This window comes from Emydura macquarii, unplaced genomic scaffold, assembly GCF_026122565.2.
Source record: "Emydura macquarii macquarii isolate MOO-44397 ecotype Brisbane River unplaced genomic scaffold, CSIRO-AGI_Emac_v2 contig_3671, whole genome shotgun sequence".
In the NCBI taxonomy this organism is placed as follows: domain Eukaryota; kingdom Metazoa; phylum Chordata; order Testudines; family Chelidae; genus Emydura; species Emydura macquarii.
In genome coordinates, this window is record NW_027133808.1 from 257372 (window position 1) to 270679 (window position 13308).

Consider the following 13308-nt stretch of genomic DNA (forward strand, 5'->3'; position numbering starts at 1 on the left):
AATTATTTGAACAAATGGGGGAATTCCAGTTCCTTGGTACACAGGACAGCATAGAATTAATTTAACACTCCAAGTTGCCATCACTATTCCATTACAGCAGCCAAATGAACATGACAGTGAACATCTATAGACACCCATGGCAACCTAACGTTTAATTATAGTAAAATGCTCACAGCACAGTAGTGAAATTTGTTTCAAACCTTTGCAAACCAGTTATTTGCCAGAGGTTTATAGTTCACTTAAAACATTCCTGTTTGGTTAAAACTTTGTATATGAATCTGAACCCAGAAATTACATTTGATAAAAAGCAGTTAGAATAGATAGTGTTTTGTTACAGAGCAAAATTAAGGTTTCTGCTTACTGTCATTTATATTTAAGAAAATACACATCCACCCACTCACATGTATACATATTTGTGGACAATTTTGACCACTGTCAGCATGCTTTGTTCTTTATTGACACAGATGAAGACATTTAATGTACTTAAAATAAATTCTTCTTAAAATATGCCTGACATTTTTTACATATGAAAAGTAAATATTTCTTCAAAACCCTGTTACATAAATTGGCTTTAGCCTTATGTAGCTAAACATTTCCTTTGTTTCCCTTCAGAGTTCAAATGTGATTTTATCCCAACTGAATCCCAGTATCAATAAATAATAATGATACAGTTCTATAGCATCTTTCATCCCATGATCACAAATACATTGTAAATTTTCTGTGGTCCTGAATTATGTGGTGCTACCAATGAGAGTTTTCTTCAATTTAGGACCACAAAATTTGGCTATAAGTATTTAAGTCCTGCAGTTCCCTGAAAAATAAGTTTAATCACTTCACCCAACCAATGAAGTACAACATAACAGGTGTTTAATACCACAGAACAACATGACGTAATAGTAGAACACAAAAAGTACAGTCTGTTGTACCCAACTGAAACAACAGGGGGAAAGCAATTAGGAAGAATGTAATTACATGGTTTGAGATTTGCCCAGGACAGCATGGTTAAGACTCCTACTCTTACAAAAAGTGCCATGGTAATTTTAACTAGAACAAGCGGTCAGATTCTCTTTTATGCCTGATTCAAAAGAGAACAAAAGGTCCTCTAATACCATGTTGGGCCACTGATTTAGTGCAAGCTCTAAAAGGTTAAACTGCAATCCTGACATATCTAGGGGCTCTTTGTGGTGCTGGCACAGCTAATCCTGATTTACAAAATTGGGGAGCACCACGGTATACAGTGCTAATACACTACATCTGCTGTAAGGTCTTGATCCTGCGTTGAAGTCAATGGCAAAACTTCCAACGACATGAATGCTGCAATCCAGGGCATGTGCACACTAGAAATGTAAGCTGACCTACGTTAGGTCGACTTACAGCCACTGCACTACTGCAGTGGTTCAAGTCCACATTGCCCGTCTCCTGTCATTAGAACATGTCCTCACCAGGAGCGCTTCCACTGACTTAAGAGAGGCAGTGTGGGGGGCTGAGAGCCTGGGCTATCATTTCCGTGCACAGCTCCTGCTGGGATCCCGGGAGCTGCCTCCCAGCTCCCCTCTCCCCACCAGGAGCATAGCTACCTGCCCCCACCCTACTGGCTCTTGGTTCCTTTCTCCCTTCTGAGGGGCTTCTGTGCTCCCAGTGGGGAGCTGGGAGCCTTGGAGCAGCAGGGACTGGGAAGCTGAGAGCCTCAGTGCAGCCAGGCTCCTAGCGAGAAAAGGGTAGCCAAGAGCCTGGGGTGGAAGTCTGGCTGGGAGAGGGAGCTGGGAACCTGGCTGGGAGCTGGGAGACTGGGGGGGCAGCCTGGCTGGGAGGCGGGAGCCCGGGGGCAGCTGGGCTCTAGCTGAATTCCCCCACCCATCCGGCTTTCTTGTCAATTTCACAACTCAAGCATGGAGCTGTTAAATTGACAAGAATGACAGCTAATAGCCGATGTAAGTAATTCACAGTAAGTAACTGGGTATCTCTAACTACACCGACTTAAGCCCTACACCTCTTGTGGAAGTGGAGTTATTGTGTCAGTGTAGAAGGGCACTTACATCAGTGGGAGCAGTACCGTAGTGTGTACACTGACATAATTAGGTCTATGTAAGGTGACTTATGTCAACTTAATGCTGTAGTGTAGACCAAGCTTCAAACTGTAACTATCTTTGAAAGAGTGGATGTGACTCAAAGGGTCTACACTACAGAGTTAGTGCCTTACATCAAACTAATTATGTCAGTGCCTACACTACAACACTGGTTTCGCCCAAGTAAGTGGCCCACTACACCAACATAACAACTTCACCTCCACAAGAAGTGTAGTGCTTATGTCAATATAGTTAGGGAGACACAGTGTCTGTGTAGACATTGTGTTATTTACATCGGCTGTTGGCTGTCAGCCTCAAGAGGTGGGGTGGGGTGGAGAGTGAAAGCCGGGAACCCGGCTGGCCACTAGGGCTGTCGGAGAAGAAGTGCCCCAGTTGTAAGCCGGCACCCACCTGATATCCGGGGATGGAGCCAGCTGTCAGCCCCAAGGCTGCCAAGCTCCAACTGTCAGCGTCCCACAATGCCCCACTTCAGTTGTTGGAAGTGCTCCTGATAAGGACGTGCACCACCAACAAAAGGAGCAAGTGTAGACACGAACCACCTCTTTAATTACTGCAGTGGCTGTATGTTGACTTAACTGAAGTCGACTTAATTTTGTAGTATAGACAAGCCCAGACACAATGCCAAGCACAAGCATTCAAAAACATGAGTCAGGCCTCAAAAATAATGAAATTACCTTCAAAATAATAAGTTTCACTGAGAGTTAGGCACCTAAATACCTTTGAGGTTGTGAGTGTGGGTGTCATAGGGTAGGTGGCCCCTTAAAGGTTTAGTCTCACCTGCAACGAAATAGGGTTTGATTCTTTTACTGGCACTTCCACATTATTACCTCACAAGGGCACTCACAACATGCACAAGGTTCCCTAGAACTAGATGGGAGGGGAAAAAAATCCCACTTCACAGCATAAAACATCCTGAAATACAAAGACAAACCTAAGAGATCATACCAAAGAATCTGCACAGCTTCTGCCACTGCTACATCGGTATGGTGGTGTCCCAGTGTAATCCTGTGAGGGAAGCAGGCTTAGCCTCCTACCTGTAGTAAGGGGTTTGAGGCAAGGGATCAGGTTACTTGGTTCTCAGATGAAAGGCCAGCAAGCACCTTGGGTAGAGAAAAAGACTTGCAGAGAGGAGTCATGCGCCTACAGGAGACCCCAGGTCAGGGAAAGGATTTGGTTTATCTGCTTCATTTATATTGGATTGTTTTGGGTTTTGAGAAATAAACCCTTCCCCAAAGAAAGGTATGAACATGGTGCCACTTTATTTGAGGCATTGACCTATGAGTGTTTCCAGAGGCTTATCCTGGGTTTTTAAGAAAAAGCATCAAATATTGTGGAACTTGTGATACAATCACAGAAGTTGTCAACACTGTTGTTGGACACTTGTCTTTTAGCACTGCATATTTAAAAGTTCCTCCTTGTGATGGGGTGTGCTCCCCACACTTACCGTGAAGGGGTTAACATAGGCCAGATGGGAAAAAATTAGGCTGAAAGGAGAGCCCTAATTAAGGCAAGTTCACCTGTGCAGGAATAGGCAGGCTGCTATGAAACCCAGGAGCTGGTAGCAGAAAAGAAGCTGCAGGGAGAAGGGCTGTACACTCTCTCCCTGGAACAAGGGAGAGAAGGAGATTTACACCCAAGAGGAAGGTTTGCTTAGCAGACCCACAGCAAAGGGGTTTAGCTAGAAGGGTGAATGAGAACCTGGGTCAGGAACGGTAGGAAGTAGTCCAAGAGAGTGTCAGGAAGATTTGTAGTTGCCCAGATCTTTGCAGCTGGAGATAGGGCCCTGGACTGGAACCCAGAGTAGAGGGTGGGTCTGGGTTTCCCTACAAGCTACTGAATGAGTGGTACAATCTGGTCAGGGATCATCAAGATTGTCCCTCACTGTTTCAGTCAAGGGAGTGCCTTAGCTAGGGCAGTGGACTTAGGGACTGCCTCTGATGCTGTGGAAGACTTTGATAGTACACTGGAAGGGAAGGACTCATATGACTTGGCTGGAGAGCTAAGCCACAATGACAAGGTGCGGCAGTTCCTGAGGAGCAAGAGAGGGGCTGCTTAAGAACCGAAGGGGGGCTGAAGAAGAGTGGGAAGGGGGCACTGGGCTGTCAGAGCTAATCCCCAGATGCAACCAGGAGAGGGCTCCACTTAGTAGTGAGTAGAGGCACGGTGTGACATTCCCCATTGTAATTTTGTGGGGGGGGGTTCACATTCAAAGCAGTTGCTAGGCAACAAAAACAAAGATGCTGGTTGAGTGATCAACTGCCATAGTCTGATCCAAAGCTAATTATCCAGCCAACTATTGCCCCCCAGCTACCCATTGTCTGTCTAATGCGTAATGATAATGTAAGGTAATATCTATTCCACTGTTAATTATTTTAGCAGAAATATCCAGCTCATGGGTTTATCAGTCATATTTGGATAAAGTGGCAGATATTAGGGCAGGGTACTGGAGAGCAGATGCTTTCAAGGGTTGTTGGGGTATAATTAAGTTAATCCCCTTCTGCATGTACAAAGTGGGGAAGGACAGAAGGGATATCATTCATTGTTTGTTTGTGCCATTAATTTCATATCAGATTTGCCCAGTTTACAGGAAGATTTTTTCTTCTGATGGCTAGTTATTTTTAGCATGCTAGCATGAGTCAATCTGTCTACCTGGGCTGAGAGAGTCACTCCTAGCTCCAGTGTAGACATACCCATCAGGTTCCTGTTTCTCCCATGCTCCAGGGGAAAATTAATCTGTGCCCACCCTTTTACTAGTGCAGATTCTGTTGTGGGGGCCAACCTGATGGTGTCTGAGTAAGGCTGTACTGATTCCCCTACCCACTCCAAGCCTACATGGGGAAGTAGCAGCCTGGTTGCAGCTGCTCTTTCTTCTTCCCCCATGCAGGATTTGGTGACCAAAGGTGCCTAGGTTCAGGCCTGACTCCTCAATACTGTGATTAATAAGTGATGTCTAGGGTTGAAATGACCATGCTGACAAATAAAGAGAGCCAAACTTTCTTACATGCATGGTGTATAGAGTATAGCACAAACTACATTCTGGCTTACAATATTTCTTTTCGTATCTGTTTAACCTTGATTTGTCAAGGTGAATTAATTCTTTTTCTTTTTTCATTTTTTTTTTTTTGGACTCTGTTCAAATTTAAAACAAACAAATCAATCAATCTCCAGAGACCCAGCTGCTTTTCAACATCAACCCAGTTCAGAAATATTTCACTACTCCACTCTTGCCAAGGAGCTCAGGAAAATTTCTGAGTGGAAGACTTTTAAGAATGTTATTTTGCCAAATGTTGGGATAATTTTACTCTTACTCAACCCCATCCCCCAAGAAACCCACAAAATAACGTCAGTTAAAATAATAGTAAAGATAAAGTCTACACTCTGTTTCTGTTAGATAGATTCATCATACCACTCCCCTATAAAACATGCTCAGTCAGCAAGTTATTTGCCAGTAATCTGGCAAATGTTGCTCTCTAAGTAAATGAAAGCAAATATTGGTTTCTGTTCTGTAAACAAATTGGGTTATTCTGTTTTGTGAGTTGAACTAAGTAGGGAACCAGACCACTAGCACAGCTGACTTGGTATATAACATATTAATACTTAGACAAACCAATTTAGTCCTCAGATTATTGGTTATACTTGATAAGACCATACCAAATTTTAAATCATTTTAAAATGTAAGTCAGTGTTGTCTCATTTAGTTTTAGTATTCTTCAAATTTATTTTCTTTTTGCTACCATTTTGCGTAAAACCATTGGGTACACAAAATACACACTGCCAATGGACCAAAACAAAAACAAACAAAAAAATCACAGCAAAGCACATTCACTGTATCAGCTTTTTCCAAGCAAGATGGCAAATTAATCATTTATCAAAAACTACAGCAATGAACCATTTACAAACACCCTTCCCACCCACAACTAGCACTGATAGCCCAAGAAATATATTCTAAAAAACAGATTCCATTATCCTTTACACAAGCAAATAAATTCAACTTGAAAACAATAAAGAGTCCTCTTCAAATAGAAATGCTGTCCTTGCAGTCCATTTGCAACAGCACTTTCCCCAAGACTAACAGTCTTTATCACCCTTTGATGTTCCAATTGAATTAAGTTGAATTAGAAAAAAAGAAATCCTAATCAAAAGGCTGCTTGTCTGATATTTATTTCCTTTTCCATACTTAACAGAAACGTCCTGCTGGTAGCACATCTTGTGTGTAATATTTTAATCATTCTTTTCGCAGGATATTTTTAAAATAATTTTAAAAAGAGAGAGATCCTGTCCTGAAATGTGCCAGATACTATCACTCACACAAAGATCACAGCATAGTGCACTGAAGCACATTCAACCTCAAGATGATCAGAATATAAAGAGAGATTTCCCTTTCCTTACATCAGTATGCTAAATATAAACCTGTTTTTTAAAACATGACCTGTACTGGGGAAATCTTTGTGGATGATGTTACTGCTTATTCACATTTAGTAGTAATCAGCAAGTTTTAGACTGGTATATAAAAGCATGTTTTCAAATATAACTTTTGCAAATATTAGCTTAAAGCTGATGACAGAATAAGGATCCTATGTCAGAACTCATTGTCTAGTTACTTTATTCAATGTAGATTTTATATTATTAACAAATTATAATAATCTATATTTCTTTCAGAGATCTACATAGAAAGTATTGCCTTAAAATAAAACATTTAAATGTGTTCATTATCGTATATTTACATTTCTTAAATACCTTGCATATGTTGAAATATACCATCAGTGTTAGTTGAAGAACACAGAGTTTATAGTGGGGGTAAAAAAATTACCTCCAGTGCTATTTAACTCAAATACATTTAAATTTAAGGAATCTTTCTAGTAAAATCTTGAAAGTAAGAAACAATGTACAAAGAAATACAATTTCCTACCAGAAATTTTATCCTGACAAATTTGGCTCCCACATATTCCTGTGTTCAACTGAATCAATTTCACACTTACTCACCTCCTTGTCTCTGTGATGTGGTTTATTCATTGGTTTGATATTGCCATAGCAACTCCGCAACATGGTAACATGTTAGCCAAGCTAGCTATTCACCTCCAAGTGTATGGTGAACAGCTGTCTGCTGTACATGCAGCATACTATTTGTATATATGTTGATTTCTGTTTCCTGCTATTAACCTACTATTTTAGCATCACCATTTGAAACTCTGTAGTTAAGGATCTTTCATCATAACCATGAGAGCAGTCAATTTCCCCTAGTAATAGCTCACTTAACAAAATCAGCACCTACATCAAATTTACCATAGGAGATTTAAAACCAGGGTATACTGTGTGTGAATTTGAAGCTAACTCATTTGACCATTTTCAAATACTGGAAAAAATAAAATGCACTCAACCACCCCATCTCTCAACTCTGCCCCCTTGCAAATTTCACAGTTTCTGTGTGTTTTTTTAATATTGCTGTCCCAGAAAAACAAATAAATACAGGTCAGATTGTGGCTGGCACTTGTATGGACATGTGCATGTGTGTGTGTGTGGCCTGCACAAGGAGAGCCAGACATATTTGTAGTCCCTGTGCTCAGAGGAGTGCAGAGACTGCTCCCTTTGTGCCCTCCTGTAGACTGGCCAGAAAACTGACTGGCCCGTCATGGTGAAGGGGTCTTATGCTACCTCCCCTGAAGTGGAGCAAGAGTAGTGAGCTATTCCTGTGTTACTGGGGAGCAGGGGACATTCAGGGATGATTCTGTCTTCCTGGCTACAAAAGAACAATGTGACACTACACCACCCCCTAATTATGAACTGGGTGCAGTTTGCCGAATCCAGCCCTAAATAACACAAACGTCTTGACCAAAACACTCTTTCCTGCAGCACACAGACGAGACCTTAAAGCTACAACAAAGTCTGTTACATCAGGACATCCCCAAATTTGGACCTGAATTATTGTAAAAAGCCTAGGCAATTATCCAGGGCACTAGCAAAAGTGGGTGTTGAAAACATCTCACTTACTGAGCGCCTATCCGCACAAGCCAAGCTACCATGTTACTCAAATACATTTAAACACAGTTTAAAAATACTTGTGTTTGAACTCGGTTCTATAAGAGAATATAGCCAGCCAGTTTGTTTCTAAATGGCCCAGTTCTACTCTCAGATCCACCTATGCAACTCCCACTGAAGTGAATAGGAGCGATGTGTAAATATATAAGGGGAGAATAGAAGCCAATGCCTCCTGGGGGCTAAAAACACATCTTTAAATTCAGTAGCAGTGTAGCTCTGACTATACTGCCTGCCCAAACCAAATTACAACTGTCGCAGTCCAAACCATATTTAAACCATGCCTAGGTAAAGTTGTTAAATACTATTGTTTGCCTCAGGCTAAGTGTAGGATTGCATTTGCGGGATAATGATACTATCTCGATTGAAATTCAAGTTACTGTCACTTTGCTCTGAAGTGATGAGGTTTCTGTGTTCTAAGATGACCCATCAAAACATTGCCACACAGACTGGACACAAAGAGCTTTAATGTGCTTTACCAGCAGAGCAGAAAACTGCATTTTTCTGTGTAGTTTATCTAGACTATAGTCTTCCCCCTCCCCCGCAAAAAAAAATCTGAGTAAAAGCTGCTTTAGCTGATGAATCTGTTTCCCACCAGACACACAAAAGCACTGTATCAACTGTCTTTTTTTTTAAAAAAGGAAATCCCTGCTTCCCTCCAGTGCAACCTCACCCGGGAGCGCAACAACAGAAACATTTAGTGTAGAAAGGGCATTAGAGTTTCTATTACCATTTCCTTGAACCCTGCTTGGATCAATTCTAGACAATAGGGTGTCCAAAATGCCAGCAATCACCAGTGCACTGTGTACACTAGTTATCCTACATTTGCTCTTACCAGGGGAGCTGCACATTTTTTGCCCTAAAAAAAGCAATGCATTCATGTGGCCTGCACTTGGTCTTGGGAACCAGGAACTCCTAAATTCTAGTGTTGGCTGAGTATTTGGGCATGAACTCATGACTACAGCTGGGTGAAATTTTTTGGACAGATACTTTATTTGTCCAAAAAAAATGCACTTTTTGATAGATAAAAAACTATTCACAAAATTGGGTCAATTTCAACGAATAATTTTGGCCAAAAGAAAAAACTCAAAACATGTGGTTCTGAAATTTTTTAACTGAAATGTTTTAACTTTCCATTTTGCAATGATGTTTCATTTCAAAATTTAGCTGATTTCGTTAAGAAAATGAGGAAAAACAAAAATGAAATTAAAAAAACTGAAAATTTTCATGTCAAATCAAACAAAACATTTGACCCAGAATGAAACATTCTGAGTTTTCATTTCAGCGAGAAATACTGAAAAAAAATCTGTTTTCAGTTAATCAAAATGAATGTTTTTTCCCAGATTTTTTCAGTTTGACCACAAAAAAATAAATTATTCACTCAGCTCTACTGCTGAGTTCCAGTGTTGCTTATTTCTTTGGCTTTGGCACCCCTTTTAATCTTTCTGTTCATATGTAAAGGGACAGATTTTGCCTTCCGCCTCTCCAATTCATGTGGAGTACTCCCAGAGTGGTCTCTTTGACGCCAGGAGTAAAGTACTACTCAGAATGAGCAAAAATGGAAGAATCAAGCCCTAATTTATGGAACGTTATAAGGATTAGTTAATTAGTAGAATGCTGCTCAACTTCAACACTGCTGCTGTTCCTCACTATGGATGTAATGTATGGGCATGCACACACACTTCCCATTATACAGGACACAATCTGTGAATTTATATACTTGCAGGCTCAATCCAAGAAGAAATCATTAGAAGTTAGTGCAGCTATGATAACTTACACCAGTTGAGGATCTAGCACTTTCTCCAAAGTTACTGCTTGACAGATAAGGAAATATTGAGGGGATCAGCTACTACTTCAGTCTGCTTCCACTCCCCAGCCATAGTCTCCACTCTGAAATCAAATTTATCTACAGTCTGACTCAAATCCTTTTTATAGAGAGAGAAAGAGAGACTAAATGGGATTAAATGTTGGAGAAATTGTGGTGAAAAAGGAGATTTTATGCATATATGGTGAACATGTCCAGTCATTATACTAGTGGGATGCAATTTGTGACCAAATATCACATGATTGGATATTTATTACCAAATGATTCTCTGGTAATCCTCCTGGGGCTTCCTTATGCAAATAGTCACACAAGAAAATTAAGAATTAATCTCTTATCTGCTGGTAGCCTCTCTCTAGAAAAAATGGCCCAACTATTGAGGAATGGTTCAAAAAATATGGGAGGCTGTGGTTACGGAAAAATTAACACACCAATTACGTACTTAGCAAAATAGACAGAGGACTTAGATATTTGCTTATCTTTTATTCAGTATTCAGACAAAGCACATTCACCTGCAAAAACACCAGCACACCTATCCAATGTTTTTGAATATTAACAGTTAAAAGACATACCTCACCTGTTAAATATGTTCCTATAGAGATTTCACTCAATTTAATCAAATCATTAGAAATGACATAGGTGTTGTAATGATGCTCACTGTGGAATATAGCAAAAACAACAAGAGTCCTATAGCACTTTAAAGACTAACAAATTTAATTTCTGCAGGCATAAGCTTTCGTGGGCTGTAACCCACTTCATCAGATGTAAGGAATAGAAATCACATAGGAGTTATATAGATACATATCCAAGGGTAAGTAACAACAATGAGGAAGGTAGATAAAAGCAAAGTCCATTCAGTTAGAGTAGTTGAGGCCTATTCACAACCATTGATTAGGAGGTGAGAATGTGTGAACAGTGACAATTATTTCTTGTAATGAGAGAACCGTTCCAAGTCCCAATTCAGACCCAGTTTGATTGTATCGAGTTTGCAAATGATTTCTAGCTCAGCAGTTTCTCTTTGAAGTCTGTTTTTGAAGTTTTTTTGTAGAAGTATGGCAACTTTCAAGTCAGGGACACAGTGTCCTGGGAGATTGAAGTGTTCTCTGACTGGTTTATGGATGTTATTATTTTTATGTCTGATTTGTGTCCATTTATTCTTTTGTGTTGTGACAGTCCGATTTGGCCAATGTACATGGCAGAGGGGCATTGCTGGCACATGATGGCGTATATTACATTAGTAGATGTGCAGATGAATGAGCCCTTTAGTTGTGGCTGATGTGGTTAGGACCAGTGATGGTGTCACTAGAGTCGATGTGTGGGCAGAGCTGGCAACGGGGTTTGTTGCAGGGGTAGGTTCCTGGATTGGTCTAACCTTGCTTACAGACAGCCCCCCCCCAACCTGAAGCAAATACTCACAGGACTCTTGTTGTTTTTGCTGTATACAGACTAACACCGCTACCCCTCTGGAACTATGGAATATGGTGACATCCTGTTAAATAGAAAGATCTGATGACTACATTCCTATATAATGTCTCTTTAAACAAAAGCTAATTGTTGTAATGATTGTTTTGTTTTTGATACTTATGTGGCAAGGATTTGTAAACTTGTTAAAATTTCTAATAAACAGTGTTTAAAAACAAAACCCCAACCCTAATGAATCAGCGCTATTAAGCACATTGATGCTACAAGCATTGAAGTAATTGGGGTTTCCTTTCAACTAAAGTTACAGGGCTGCCAAGCTGCCAGCCAGTGTGCAATATATTACATCTCTCATTGAACAAATTTCATTTTCAATTTATATGCACTCTCTTTTTTCTTTCCAAAATTTACAACTTTTAAAATGTTGCATAAATGGCATATTTTGCCTAATCTGACAGTTCTGCCTAAACTCATGATAGCTGATGGGAATGCACCTAATTTACAATTTACAATGAACTTTCATGAAGACATAGGAACACACAAGCAGTGCAAAGCAGAAGTGTGGCATGACTAACTTGTCAGGAGATTGCACTTGTCCTTATCATTGGCATGGAAGTGTAGCTAATGGAGACTACTGATCCCAGAACGCAATCCCCTACCTTCATCCAAGGGGCCACAGACAAGAGTGAAATGGTTGATCTCCATGTGCCACATTAGGCCTTTAGCCAAATAGTGAGTGATTGCTGGATTTTATAGGTATATGGCTCTGGGGAGGGAAGGGGCTGGATAAAAGGATTCCAACACTTGATAGCTTCATATACAGCAATTTATTTTTAACGTTCGCAGAAGAGAAATTTGTGTTGTTCGTGAACACTTTATCTGTTAAATAATCCTGTGAAAGGGATAAAAACATGCAAAAAAAGCCACAGGAATGGATTCCAGATGACAATAGTGGTCTAACTTAGTTACATGAAGATTCAGAAATAACACTGAAACTCGACCCTTCACCTCCCCTTCATGCCTAAGGTCCTCAACATGAATGAAAGCTGAGTCAATCCAAGAACTAATTAGAAGGCAAAATGCTAATAAGGAAGATTAAGAGAAAAAAAAAAAAAAGGGAATGAGTGTGATTCCACAGTCTCTTTAAGGTTCTCATCCTGTCCAGAGATGACATAGGTCTATTTTAGTAACATGGAATCCAGAAGGAGGAATATTGTCACTACACTTCAAAGCGTCAATCTTGCAATCGGATCTTCTAGTGTAGTCCTGGAGCTTGTGCAGAGCCCCAGTGACTTTCTGTGACACCTTGTACCCCATGTTCACTACTTTTGTATGGTTTTGGTTATATTTTGGTTATATTTTGTACAACGTATGCCTTGTGAGATATCATTTGAAAACCCATAATCTGCAGTGTAAGGTTGGGACTGAGAGATATGCGAGTGTCACCCTGTACCTATTCATGAGGAGCTGGGAGAACATTGATGTAACTTTGCTGGCATTCATGTGACTTTACATGCTAATGGCTTTGTGTGAGCAGAGAGAGAGGCTGCTTTTCATCAGCAGAGCAGTGCAAGACACCCTGGGCTAGAGAATTAAGGGGGCACCTTGGTTCAAAAGTCCAGCTTGTGCTCTGGGTGATGTCACACTTTCCTTAGGCTTGTCTACATGGTCTGTTAGTACACAGCAAGCCAGGTGTAAATCAGCAGTGCACTAGCCTGCCCCACGCTAACAATCCATGTGGATCCTGCTTCCATGCACTCAGAGCTCCACACTGCACTCTGTCGCACTGCCCAGCCGGAACAGGGCCCACACTGCCAGTTTGTGCACAGCAGGTTAGAGGACTGTAGATTTACACAGCAGCTTGCTGTGCACAAAGACTTTGCAGACAAGCCCTTACTTTTCTAACTTTTGAGACAGTGTCTTCGCAACCTTAAAATTCTTTCCTCT